Consider the following 15514-nt stretch of genomic DNA (forward strand, 5'->3'; position numbering starts at 1 on the left):
CGCCGCCGTACGTAACGTCACGTACAGGGTGCGCGAGCAAAACGCAAAGCGACGGCAACGTACGCGCGTCGCACCCTGTACCGCGGCGTTCGACGGTCACGCACATGTGCGCGCGCGGTCCTGTTGGACGTGCCGGACGGCTTTCGGCCCCTCCCCGCTCCGATCGCGTCGGACTAGTCCCCCTAGCGTTTTTTTTCTCTAAACATTCCGCTCCGCCTTTGCGCTCGACCGTTGCCGTTTCACGTTTGTTCCGTTCGATTTCCCCGCGAGTTATTCTCTCGCTCGTACGTTGCGCATTGTCTCTAGAACCTCTCCACGTATTATTAATTATCTTCCTAGTTTTTTTTTCTTTTCGTTTCCATCCATCCGATCGACGCGGAATCTAACAACGTCGACCGATTTCAAACTCGAAACCCGCGCTTTCGGTTGTTCGAGATTAGTTTTTTGTCGACAAACCTCGACGTACACCACTGTTTGTTCCGACGCATTTGACGCAATAACGACATGTAACTGTGTAGCATGTTTTTTTTTTTTTTTTGTATCGAACGCTCATGTTTTCCCGCGGCCGCGAAAGGCTCTCGGAAAGAAACGTGACTGAGAATATAATAAATGTACATGAAAACTATATGACCCAATTTCGTGTAATAATGATAGTAGAATGTACAGAGTACCAAATGTAAACGCATCGCGCCGCACCTGTAATGTATAGTAATCATGGCGTTCCGTGCGTTGATAATCGGACGACATTAATCTTTCGATTTTTGTGTGTGATACACCGAGGGGATTTTTTGTTACGAGACGTCTTTGTATTTAACCCTACCAACGTGTAGCTCCGCTTATCCAAGGGGACCGTAATAAACATTATATAACTTACAAAAGACGCGAGACACCAACACTTGCCCACTTTTGTAGTCAATACATGTCAATAAGTATAAAACAAAACGAAATTCTTTGTGCATTTTTAATTGATCGAAATGGGTCGTTGTTTCGCAACGAAAACATTAATCTACAATAAATCACCATCAGCGTGTACAGTTTATTGGATATAATATCTTAACTAACAAACGACAAAAGAAATAAGAAACGATGCGGTACACATTGTAGAAGGAGTTGCTTAATAGTTGACCACAACCGAAATATGTCGACCTGTACGATAGCGTTAGAATATCGCTCGAACTGTTGGGTCAAACGACGAATGGAAAATTGCATTTAATCAGGGTACGGGGAGTGCTTAATGTGAAAATAAGCAATTACTATCGATGTTTGATCACTTGTTTTTAAATTTTTATAAAATATCTCCTCCCCTTCCACAAGATTACCGCACCAATAGTTCTATTATGTTGTTACGTGTATATTCTTCCTCGCATACCGTCACACCGTTCATTGTATTCGAATACGATGGGAATGCAATGTTTACGATTTACGGTTCACTTCGATATTGTTATTTTGTAGTCTTTTTTTTTTTTTTTTTTATTGTTATTATTTTATTATCTATTAGTCATAATTCAACGATAAATGTATTTTTATTATTACAGGTAAGTAATATAGATATATTATTATTTATCTCCACACTCGAACAGTGGCGTATATAATATCAACATCGATACGGCCGACCTCTCGCGGGCCGTTTGTTATACATGCGATTTTCGTTTCCGTTCCCGAGACTTCTCTCGAGCGGAATTATCGGAATAATGGCAGCCGTCGTCGTCAGCCCGATCGATCCTACTCAATATTCAACGACTGATCATCCGGTCGATGCAAACCCCGTACGTTGTATACGTACACAAACGAAGACCAATGCAAATGGTACTTGCATTATTATAGTGTTGATTATTATAATCGCGTACTACGTGCGTAGTATTCGTACGCGGATGTGTAATACACGCTATAAATGGTATAATAATTCGCGCGATCCAACACGGCTGAAGGACTATAGGTACGCTGCTGTGGCCGATAGGAACAATATACATTACACTACAGCGCTGTGCCGACACTAAAGTCCTAAACATATTATGCACGTATATACACGTAAATATATGTATATTACGTATTTAAACAACGGTCTTGATGAGGGCTGGGGTCAGTGGCTCGGTCCGCCGTTCAGAATCGTACTAATTAATATTAATTATCCTTGGCCCTGTTTTTATATTATTTATATTAGTATAAATTAACCGAACGCCCCGCGTCCGTATTGGTGTTTTGTACACCTACTAGAGAGTACTCCGTATAGCACTCCGTAACACTCATCCTTGATACATTAAAACAAACGCGTTTCCCGTGTTTGCTCGAAAACCTCCGCTTTCTCTGGCATGCGACATCGATATTCATTGAACATCAATAACAAAGCGCAAAGTGTTTGTACAGCAATAAATCGTCGTGCATTGTGTCGACGCACCGCTCGTATGTATAACTGTATACGTATAATAATGCTCTGTGAATTGGTACGATATAAGTACACAATAATACCTACCATTATATAAGAGACGTTTGTCATCTCAATTTTCCTAGCACAATATACTATAATAAATAGATACGTGATTGGACGCACAAGATTGTTGTTGAAAAATATTCAACGGAAAGTGTTTTTTACTTTTACCCTACGTACATAAATTCCGTATACACGTAATATTATGTGCAAACATAAATTTTATACTTGTAATATACTTTATACTTACAGACAATACATATTTTATGATTAGGTTTATGTTTTGTACGGCACTATCAGCATTAAGTACATGTGCTAGTTATAGTTATAAGAGTGTCTAATATATTTTATAAAGATAATGGTCGTATCATTGATTATAAATATTTATAAGTATTAATAACCAATGGTCGTATACATATGACCATAGGCGTGCGCTCGATGGGTGCCGGGTCTGTCCGAGTACTTTCCGAAATGTTGTAAATGGGGCCCTGAAATTTAAGTTTAAGAGTAAGACACCAATATTTTAACTGATATAGTTCAAATCAAATGTAATTTATTCTAAAATGTTTGGTAAAAAGTAAATGATATTTCGTAATAGAAAAAATAAAACAACATTTTCTAAATTTTCGCGTAAAAACTTATTACGATAGTATAATAGCTACAATTAACAAAAAAAAATACAAAATTCATAAATATTTGAAAGCTATGTGAGAAAAATATATTTGACTCAATGATTAAAGAAAACATATTCATTGCTACTATTTAAATTTTTATGCATTATAGTTTGTTAGACATACCTTCTCGTTTTGTTGAAATAAGGATAAAAAGTATTGTAGACATCCCCTGAAGTGCAGGTCTGCGCACGCCTATGCATACAACGTGAATCAATAACATAGGTTCACAGCATAAAAATTACATTATATATTCACAAAACATCTTAACCCCTTTAGTGTTCTAATGGAATTTTAGACTATTCTTTTAAAGGATTCTTAAGGGATATAAATATAGATTTAGTTTTTCGGGGGCTATATTGATGGCAAATTGGATTCGAAATCTCTGAAAAAGTTTGCCATTATTTTTTGAGCACATGGCATGAAACTTACGGGAAACTATAGAATCCACTCCTGCCAGTGAAATAAAATCCTGGAAAACCGTCGAAAAGGACTTTGTGGGCGACCAAAAATATAGCAAAAGATACATTTAACTCGGATACTATGCTATACTGCTATAACTATTAAGAGTTGAATACCTGTTCATTATTTAGAACAAACATCGAGAGAAATCTATATCGAATATATAGGTAGACATGTTGTTTAATTTAAACACTTGTCGGTAAGTGCTGATACGAATTACCAGTTCGGCACATTTAAAATGTATACATTTCGTAGAGAGTCGAAATTTATTCCGCACAAAACACTTAGAGAAAATTAAATTGGTAATAAATCGCTATCAGTAGTGTCATAAATTCAATTTTCTTACGATGAGGGGGAGGGGAATTAAATTATATACATAGTTTTTATGTTAAAATTTATGTTTTTATGACTCCATCATAATTGACAAATACCAAATTTTATACACACGTTAAAATATTCATGATGTGCATATTTTTTATTCTAACCATTTCAAAACTGGTTTTTTTTTAGTCCTTGGAGGATACATCCCGAACTTCCCCCTCCTTATTTATATGCCAATGGTTATCAGTGTATAATATAACTATTGTTTGCAAAAATGTAGTACGAATCGAAGTATATAATTTTTTTTTCTGTATATAGAAAAAGGAGACGATAACTTTTAATAAACTGCAGGTGAAAATTTTAAAACTCGGCGGACCGGTATTTTCTCTACCCTTCGCTGATTATTGATGGCTATGCCAGTGGCTGTACAATGACCTATATATTTACGTTAATCGTTATAATACGATCGTATAGTTCAAGTAACATTTAGGATTGGTACTCGGTTATCGGTGCCGGTGCATACTACTTGCGTCCGAGATTATTATCAGTAGGTAATTTACGTCCCACCAAAAAAGGTTCAAAAATGGTCATAGCCTATTTGCGTCTAAGAGTACTTTTTGAGGCAGCCAAGTTGCGTCCCAATACAAATAAATCATAAACATAGCATAAAATAAGTATTACAAGTAATTAATCACATTTAAAGTTTTTCAAAGCATTCAGTTTTATAAATACGGCTCGGAAATTGTTTGGCGACAACCGGAAATCGTCAGGGTACGTAATTAATTTTATCACACTGAAACTCTATAATAGCTGATCATGTTAATTTATCGATAGTCGTAGAGTTGCGTCACCAAGACGGGACGCCAGTTACCTGTTAAATTTACTATCTGAAAAATATCTTTTTGGAGGACGCAAGTAGTATGCAGCCATCGGTGCACCACCACCGTTGTACTAATATTTTCAACTTTTAATTCTTATAATAAATATAATTATTTCTAATCTGTATTTGTGCATTCATTATTTACGAATACCATTTATGCCATGTAGTATCATATATAATAATTACGATAATATCCCATCGATATTATAAACAAACAATATTTTAATTTTCGTAAATGTTTTTCCGTACGACTAGTGCAATTCTATCCACGACGGAACATTTCCCCTTGGTCACACTAATATAATATCACAATAGTAGATAGGTATATTTTATTTATAGACAGCTGACAAAGTTTCCATTATTTCCGGAGTAATAATTAGGGGCGATTTCATCAGATAATGAACCGTGGGAGAGTGTCCTTTCAACCGTGAATTTTTTCCCCCCGTATTTTGATATGTTACGTACAGTTCCCGAGATGCACAACTAATTCTTAATGTATACCAAAATATAGATATATAATATTGTCTGTGTGAATAAATACATAACATATGTGTGTGGGCGCATAAGCTAAGACAGCGGTTCCCAAAGTGCTTATCGCAGGGGTACCTCGTCACCGATGACTTTACACATTTTTTTTATTTTTATCTGAGAAAAGGTCATTATTAAGGGCACAAAAGAATAACCTCAGTTTCAAAAGGACGCTACGAGTTGAAAAATGTCAGGGAAAGTCAATTGGCAATCCGTGGGCTATTGACGATCCACTGTATTTGAGTCGCTTAGTTCTGTCCGCGCGTCATCTTTATCCGGTCGAAGGCATTTTTATCATATCGTAACAAAACTCTACTAAAGTTTTCTCACCGTTTACTTTGCGGTTTCTGTACATAGTGAAGTACTTATGAACTGAATGCGATACGATTGTATACAGATGATGGTGATACAATTAAAAGAAAAAAACACCGCACAATCTTAAACTATCTGAACATCAAATAGTATGGCTTCATCATTCGTTTTAATTTGGTCATCTTGAACAGCACAGTCAAACTTAACCGTTTCCACTAAAAATTCCTATAAAATTACTGTCATGAATCGCCGTAACCACTTATTATGCGTCGCTATTTTGTTTTCACAGGTACTCATATTTATTTGTTTTCAAGTGCGACCGTCGTCGTGTGACGCGTTACCGTATAAAGTTTTTTTTTTTGTAAAATTTTTTCTGTTGAAGAAAACCGAGCGGTTAAAAGTACGTTATAAGTACTAGTCGGCGGGTACGATTATAATATCGGTTTTGTGAACTTCGGATTGAACGTTGGTCGGATCGCCCTATGAGGTCCGAAATTGAAAACAACAAGTTGTTTTTGTTCAAGTCAGTTTGTTTGGATATTCGTTTAACGGTGCGAAAACAACCACAGCTGAAAACCGATCAACGCAACAATAATTGGATCTAACACGAAATTTTATAGACAACATCAGCATAACATATACATACATATGTTTTGCGTAATGTTTGTTTTCAGATCTTTAATTGTTCGAAAAACAGTGCAACAGATCAGCCGGTCAAATAATAGTACGATATTTTTAACACGCGTAAAAAAACATTCTGCATTATAAAATCGTAATAAACTCCAATCGAATAATAATCCTATCTCATGTCCAAATTGTCTTCTTACGCATTACCTAACAACCCGATTGACAGACTAGAAAGAAAACAGTGCAAAGACTTCCCCTAATATAATAAAATTTCGTAACATTAACCTTTACAAGTAACTAATGATTTTATTAAAAAAAAAAAATTAAATAAATTAATATACACGTTGGGCGACACCAACGGGTGCCTTCTCCTATCCGTTATACAAGTTGTTTTAATATTATATTAATTTAAAAAAACAAATCTATTTATTGCCCGAATATATGTGTAGATTGTAGATAAAAACTAAAAAAACACGTGTAAAAAGTTTTCGACGAAGTGCGCGCGCGTAGGAAGAGTGCGCCCGCAAATGTAACCAAACTCGAATGTTCCGCGTTCGCCTCTCTCTCGCTCTCTCTCTTTCTCTCTCCGCTCCTCCGCACGTTCATCGCGACGGACGTACGCGCGATGACATCAGCACCGCTGGCAGTTCGCCACTTGTTATTTTTATTACCGTTTAACGACCCAGCGCGGGACCGCGGACGACACGGGACGCAGCGCTGCGGTTCACAGATTTCGGTTAGTTACCACGCCCGCGTGCACCGTTTCCGTTGGCGTTTGGAGGAGACGACGGTAAACGGACGCGCGTTGCCGTCCTCCAGTGTGGGCACGCGTGTACTCGATGGCCTTTCCGTAGGCCACGAGGCCGACGAGCAGGCCTGACGATAAGGAGGGTGGGAAAGGGATGATCCCCCGAGCCCGGAAATTAGGGACTATAGATTATTAAAAGTTAAACACAATAAATGATAAGAATTTAATGAACACTGTAGAAAAAATTGAGATATACCTTAAGATGTACCCCCGGGACCGGGTTTATTTATCCACGGCCCTGCCGACGAGATACTAACCACCGGTCCAAACGGGGGTCTTTCCGAACGTTTAAGGGATCGTTGTGCCCTCTGATCGCGTGTTGTCGTGCCGGGTAGTAAACCGGTGGGTGTGGGTGGGTAAACCTAATTATTTGAACCGGCAGTTTCATTCGGCGCCACTGAACGTATTTCATTTTCTTTCTTCTGTTCTCCTCGTCGTCTTCAAACGCTACAACAGTCGTTACGAGTCCAGGGGTGTCGAATACGCTCGACGCGTTTCCACGACCAAAGACGTTATGCGAATAACCGGCATTAGAGGTTGGTGTTAAACGAGTGATGTACACCATCGATTTTACAATAAAAATGTACATCAATAACACGTCATATAAATACCGTACAAAACCGCAGCGGAAATGGTAATGAACCCGTCAACGGATCCGTCTCGTATAACTCCAGTCTCGTGGGACGTGGTTAAAATGTCGGATGCTACAGACCTCGTCCGGTCGATCGCGGCAACGTCCAACAGCCGCGTGGGCACCAGTGATTCGACGGCACACGTGTACAGGGCTAGATCAATGGGGAGGGGCTTGGGGGACAAAGCCCCGCGCCGCGAATTAAAAGGGACCACAATGAGCTGCCGATATTTTTTTTTTCATGTTAAAAAAATTAAATGTTATTATGATTTTCAACAATATACGAATAGATTATAATTATTTTAATCAATATTTATTATTTGAGCTCGGATGTTTTTTTGTTTTTTATTTTTAAAATTGTGCAATCTGTAAATATTTATTTTTATTTTTTATTTTTTTTTTATATTTCTTTTTTTCGGATGTTAATGACCAAAATTTCATAAAAATATGCATAGTAAAATGTCAAAATTTGAATTTAAAGATATTTTTTATTATTTGAAAAATATAAAACAAAAGTAGTATTAACTAAAAATCACCTACACCCTTAAGCTGAGCTTGTGGTGGAGTAGGGAATTACAGTACATGCTATTGATTTAAATTGAATACATAAAAAAAAACAAATAATAAACAAACACTGTAAGTATAAGTATTAGAGAAGAGAAAATAATAATAAGAGAAAAAAATTTATGTATGTACAAGAACTTATAATAAACACTGACTTAGTTCACTAAATAAAACATTATTTATATATTTTTTAACATTTTATATATAAATATTTATTTAATATTAAATACATTAAAAACCATAATAATGTTTCAAAGAACGATGGTAATTTAAAGCAGCCACAAGTATAAAAATATATCTTGAAAGTTAGTAGTCAATAATTGTTGGATCTTATGTTTTTTCCATTTATTAGTTTAATGTACCTACCTACAGGTATAAGTTATTTCTGGTCGATTGTGGCGGCAGAAACACACGTCGATTTATATAATACTAATTAGGTACTATTCACAGAATCTTACCCGATACTCGGTCGTTCAAGGTGGCGCTTTTGCCATTCCGACATTGTGTACGGTCTCTTGAATGCTATACTGTTTATTGTTCGATAATCTCAGAAATTGGTCAACGATCTAAATTGCAACATGAACAGATCGTTAATAAATTTCTGAGATCATCGAAGAATGATGTTTGGCATTCAGAAGACCGTACACAATGTCGGAATGGCATAAGCGTCATCTCAAACGATTGAGTTTCGGATGAGATTTTTTGTTACGATACAGCAAGGCTGTTTCAATTCGATACCATGTACTCGTATTGTTTAGAATCGAAAAATGGCGAACTGTCTCGATATGATTTGGTTTTTAAAATTTAAGACTGTGGCGCTCCTGCGTGCTTTGAATCATAAGCGGAAATTTGGTGAAATTTGTGAGAGGGTTTAGCATTATTTGCTTATTACACCTATAGACACCACTGTGCGCAATTATTTATTTCAACAAGGCGATTTACGAAGTTTGACAATTTGACATTTTTAATCAACAATTTAAACAAAAAAAAACAATTAGGTGCCTTATCTTAAACATTTTTGGAGTAGGTATTCTAAACAGAAATTATTAATTAATTAAATTAAACAATTTATACGGGTATTATTACATATTATTAATATTACATTAATTGTGATCGTTCCAAGTCATGACAAGAAATTTGTAAAATCTTACGAATTTGATTTAATTTTTATCACAGAATATTTTTTTTTATTTTAGTTATTAAAAATGCATTTTACAATTATAATAATTATTGTACTTTTAGTCACTTAACAATTTTTAGGGCTAGGGAGGCTAAGACCTGTACTTTATATTTCTAGGAGGGCTTAGTCCTCTCGATTTCTGCCTATGCTTTGAATTTTTTAACGTTCAAAACAATCTCGAAGGGATCTCGACGACTCCGGTTGTTACGGTAAGAGTATGAATTGTTTCGGTTCACGATTTCTACGATTTATATCGGCTACCAGCATAAATTTGTATACGAGTATACACGCAGATCAAACATATACACTACAAACGCGTGTACAAAAATAATTATTGAATTAGTATTTAATAAAAAAAAATTAAAAATTCTACGCAGTTTTTTTAGTTTTCATAAAACGTATTATGCTACGTTCGAGCAATAATGTATAGGTACTTTTAAATTTTAGTCATATTCTCAAAAGTATTTAAATATTTTATATTTCTTAAACGAGCCATACATGGTTTATAAAAAAAATACACAACTATAGATATAAGCATGTGACACGTGAAGTATAACACCTATTCGATAAATGAGCAAAAAAAAATTATAACAACTAGCTGACCCGATAAACGTTGTTTTGTCATATAAATTATTTCTAGAAAATATTTTGCTAGAAAAAAATAGATAATTTAATATAGGTGTGTAAAGATGTGGTATATAAGTGGAAGAGGTATGGAGTACTGTGAATGGTGACGAAATATTAAAATGAAAAAACATCAAACATTTATTTTTTTTATAATTTATTAAAATTTATCCTTTAAAATTATATATATCGCTAATAATGACAATATTAGTAAAAAAACAATAAAAACTGGATGGTTCGAGAGCATGTTATGTATAATTGTCCATGTAAAAAACATGATGTTGCTCAAATCTAAGCCACAAACAGACATAGTTTGGCCTTGAGACTTATTGATAGTAATTGCAAATGCCAATCTAAATGGAAATTGAAGGCGTTTAAATTGTATTGGCACATCTGTGGGTATAATAGGGATTCGCGGTAATAATATATTTTCACCTCGGAATTTGCCATTTAAAATGATGGCTTCGATAACATTTTTCATTAATATTTTAATGACTAATTGTGTGTCATTGTACAAACGTGGTGGGTTCAAATTACGAATCAATATAACCGGAGTTCCAATTTTCAACTGTAAATTATGCAGTGGCTTACCTGATAAATCCAATGAGTTTAAAAATACTGTTAGATAATTTACAACTTCAGTAGCATCGCACACTGTATCAATAGATTTGTATGACATCAAGTCTCCTGGTAACAAATGTTGTATCTTGAGATTCAATTCGTTGACGTACACATTTTTTGTAACTTCACAGAAACTATCTATATATCATCTTAATATACCCTGAAATTTTTATCGAAATCGGTTTGGTGGATCTTGAGCTATAAAATGTATTCAAAATGTACACTTATTTATATTTATAGATAGATTAAACTGTGTTTTTGATAAAAAAAAAATGTTTTTGAAAGAAAAACGTCTGTAGGTACGGGTTAAACACAAGTATTACGATTTATATTTAGGTAAGTTCTATTATTAAATTTGTCGTGTTCGGTTCGTTTTTCGTAAGATTTATGAAGCTTTGAGGAGACACCTGCTACTACGAAAAAATATGCGGATGACGAGACAGTTTGTTTAATATTGTATAGAGTTATAATATCCGTGCGCTTTATTTATTTATTTTTTTTAAAAATCTCAATTCGTTTTGAAAAATATGTAGGAAAAAACATGTTAAAACGATAACATTTTATAAACACCATTAGAAACATATTTTTTATAAATAAAATAAATACAATTATGGTATATGATTTCCGTAGAGTTTAAAATCTAAATTTTTATATTTAATTTTTTACTAACCTTAATGTTACATTATATTGTATTATATTTCTTTAATATTGTTGTAAAAAGTTTTTTGTTAGATAACAACAATATTCGTTATTTATACATAATTATTAGTTTGACAAATTATTATTTTTAAAATAAAAAAATTGCTAGTGATGTGTTTGAGGGCAAGGGAAAAGACGACAGTCGAAAAGACAATGAGGATCTATTGATATATTTTTGTAAGTGTTTGTTATACATTTACAAAGATAAAATGTGTAATATACGAAAAAAAATATGGAATTTATTGTTTAGCAGATAACCTGTTGATAATTATTTTAAATAAATATACATATTCTAATGTTTTTTTTTGGCAGTTAATGACAGGGTAAATAATTTTATAAATTTTGCTTTCTCATTTTTCATATCTTCTTCGGACAAAAAAATCATCTAAGGGTTCAGCTAAATCCATAATGTTCGTCGGGGCCGCATGATATTTTTTTTGATTTATACACTAGATAATTTAAAAAGTGCTCTCATCTGTCTTGATGTCTTTCGTTTATCTACTTTAAAAAATGTTTGGACATGATTCCTATACATATGAAATAATAAAAAATATGCCAAGTCTTAAACATCCGAGCTCCGTTTATCACAAATAAAACAAAATCCGAAAAATATAAATGGAATGGTTTTTTCGTAAAAGGGCTTCGCTAAAAGTAACAGGCCCCTCGTGTGTTAAGGTCATAACCGGCCCTGCGGTTGCGACTCTACGGGTCCGCCGTACGCATCGTACTCGGTTCGCGTTAAATCATGCGTCGAACGAAATGTAACACGATGTGTGTATCACACGCGCGTATCATTGCGTTCCGCGTGTCGGTTTCGGTTTTGGCTCCGAGCACGAGTCGCGTGGTAGTGACGCGATAATATACCTAACCCGTGGAAGACGGTTTCGTACGGCCGAAACAATCGCGTAACGTTAGAGATGTAGCGGAAAGAAAAAAAAAAATGCGTCACGATTATTTATTTAGACAACATATTTTTGTTTTTTTTTTTCTTTACCAACACTATTATTCTATTATTGTTGTACGTACTCGTTCGGAGTTAAACACACTTGGCGCACAGTAGTGCTATGGTTGTAATCATCAAACGCACGTTTCCTAAAACGTACTATGTACTTTGTTGTGTTTACGACGAACAATTATTATTGAAAAACTTTTTAAATCGTGATTTCTTATAACGTCACGTATTGCGTTACGCGATAACGAATTCGACTGTCGAAGGCTGCTGCAGGGCGTTTCGTCTGCTGAATTATATAATACAATGTACCGTTAAGTACCATTTTAGCGTAGGTATCGTTAAAGTATTAAATTAACGCTACCAACTCTTTTTTTATTTTTTTTTTTTACTATTATTCTTGATGTGTTCGTAGTCGTAAGACCGTATGTTTCAATGGGTTTTTACACACATTCGACTATGTACATACATAGTAAATAAACGTTCTGTGAACGAACCAATGTACCATTAAAAAATGCCTAACTAATACTTAATGAAATGGTACCTACCTACATTAATATTGTGATTTTAGAGGATCGTTGAAAATCCGTTGTATATAAACAACTGTAAACCCTTAAAGTTTTTATACTGTCTATCGATTACATAAGCTTAGTGCTGCATTAGCCTATTTATCAACTGACCATTACGTTTTCGGACAATGTTTATTCATATTTTTATACGTTTATAAATTCCACCGAGAATAAAATTATTGGTATAATGCAGTCCGTAGTATATATTGTTGCGTGTTGTTCTTTTTTAACTTATTTTGCAATGTCCATTAAATAACGAACAATATTCAGATATTAATGAATGTAAAGTCAATGGAAATCAAACGATGTAACATAATAAAGCTTTTATGTATATAATAATTGTCTGGTGTATACAAACAACTGAGATAAGTTTCAATGGAAAACTTCTGAAGATGATACACATCATCTAAATAATGTGTTCACATAAAAACCATCAATGTTGTATATATATAGGGATAACAAAGATATAAATAATCAATTGATGTCTCTGTTTTGTTTCTACAATAAATAGTCTGTGTAATTTTAACGCGATGCGTAATAACTAGGGACGAGAAGCGATAAAAAATGTTGTCCATGCTTACTATTTATAGCTAGGTGAGTTAAAAATCTGCTCTATAACCTAATGAATTCATATTTGTAGTTTATTTTTTGCATATTTAGGAAACATTTTTAAGAATAGCATATTAATGATTTTCTTTGCATATAAATGCAGTTTCAGTAAATTTGTATTATTTCTTTTAATACAATTTATATTACATAAAATAATAATTGAACCCAAAACATGTAGTTTCAATAATACAGCGTACAAACCGTAAAATATTAAACTTATGTTTATATATCGCGTATTATCCAATAATATTTAAATCGAAATAGAATAAAACATAAATACTTATCGAGACACCGGCAATTTATCTTATTCGAGTATAAGACTGTATAACTACAGTACAACGCGTTTTCCGTCTTGTAGCTTTGTAGTGTGCCAAGTGGTTTTCATTAGGTTTACTACGTCTAGGTACTCGTTTACAATAATTTCAAATAATTTATATCCCAAGATTAATGTAAAATATGACATTATCGCTTATCATTATTTTATGGTTTACACTCACTATCATTAGTATAATAATTTATGGTATACGCATGCACATAATATTTTTTTTATTAATAATTGGGTACCTATAAATTTTAAATATGCCAAAAACATCAATTGTTATCTGGCTATTTTGGCCAACATAAAAGCATTAGCAGAATACTAATAGCGACATTTGGTAAATATAAGATATTCCGTATTACCGTTTGACAATTGAGTATCATCTGTTTAGTATCATCTGCTTATATAATTATATAAACATAGGTATTTGGTATATAGTATATAGTAATATAAAAAAAGGTTTTTTTTTTAATAAAAAAAAAGTAATGTGTTGGTGTTAGTATTATTATATAGTAGTAATATTTTGTATTATCTAGTCTATTTATCTATCTATGGTGAAAAAGCCCTTTCAAGATCATCTCACACCCACTCCTCCATTCTTCTCTGTCCGTTGCTCTTTCTTTCCAATTCGTTCCTCCACCCAGTGATTGCACATATTTTTGAACTAAGTACTCGTACTTCCAACTTGTTTTGGGTCTTCCAAATGGATAGTTTTCCAAACTCAGATTTGTTGAAATAACTCCGAAGGCGAAAATCGTATTATTTGTTTAACATCTCAACCTTTAAAGTCGTGTACTATACCATTCCACTCACGAAACTGTATAGGACGTTTACATTGTCCATTCAACGAAACTGCGCATTTTCTATACACGTTCGGATGTAATGTTCCAGTACATTGTGAACATAAGTTTCGGTTTTCTCACTTATACGTGGAGCATGGAAAAAGAACGACATATCATACTATGTATAGTAGTTTGAAATGAATAGCAAAATACGATGTTTGTTATTTTTCCTATCGATCGGGTCTCGAGGTGCAATTCTTCGTAACACAATACTATCATAATACTAATATTAACTAATATTACATGGTATTTTACCTTCGATACAACAGACACATACACGTATACATAAATGTACACATATATATATAAATATAATTACATTTACATTTTACGGAATAGAAAATAAATTAAATAAGTGAATTAGTTATAGCTATCATTATATTGTACTCGTATTACAAAACATATAAATACATAACGTTTTAAGGTAATAAAAATATGAAATCTATGGAGCAACACTATAATTTTTTTTTTACTACTATAATTCTTTGTGCATGATATTACTTGGATTACATTTTATATAGATAATATGTTTAAGACTAATTAAAATATCTAGAAAATAGTTTTATATTATTATGCACAGATAGAGTTGATCGCATATTAATTTCACGTTTATACTATCTATTACATATTCAATACATAAGGTTCGGAACTCTAAACCTAAAATTATTTACGAGTATAATTAGCAATTAAAAATTTTAAAACGTACAGTGAGTATTATTGTTATTATAATAATTATTTTTACTATTAGTCACTGAACAGTGTTCGTTTGGGATAGTTATCCTGACACAGTTTATTTATCGTATGGCTTTTAAATAATAAAAAAAATTAAAAAAATACACCGCTAACTTACGTAGTCGAAATGAACAAAATGAC

Source organism: Sipha flava, unplaced genomic scaffold (assembly GCF_003268045.1).
Source record: "Sipha flava isolate LNK unplaced genomic scaffold, YSA_version1 113_pilon_pilon, whole genome shotgun sequence".
Taxonomy (NCBI): domain Eukaryota; kingdom Metazoa; phylum Arthropoda; class Insecta; order Hemiptera; family Aphididae; genus Sipha; species Sipha flava.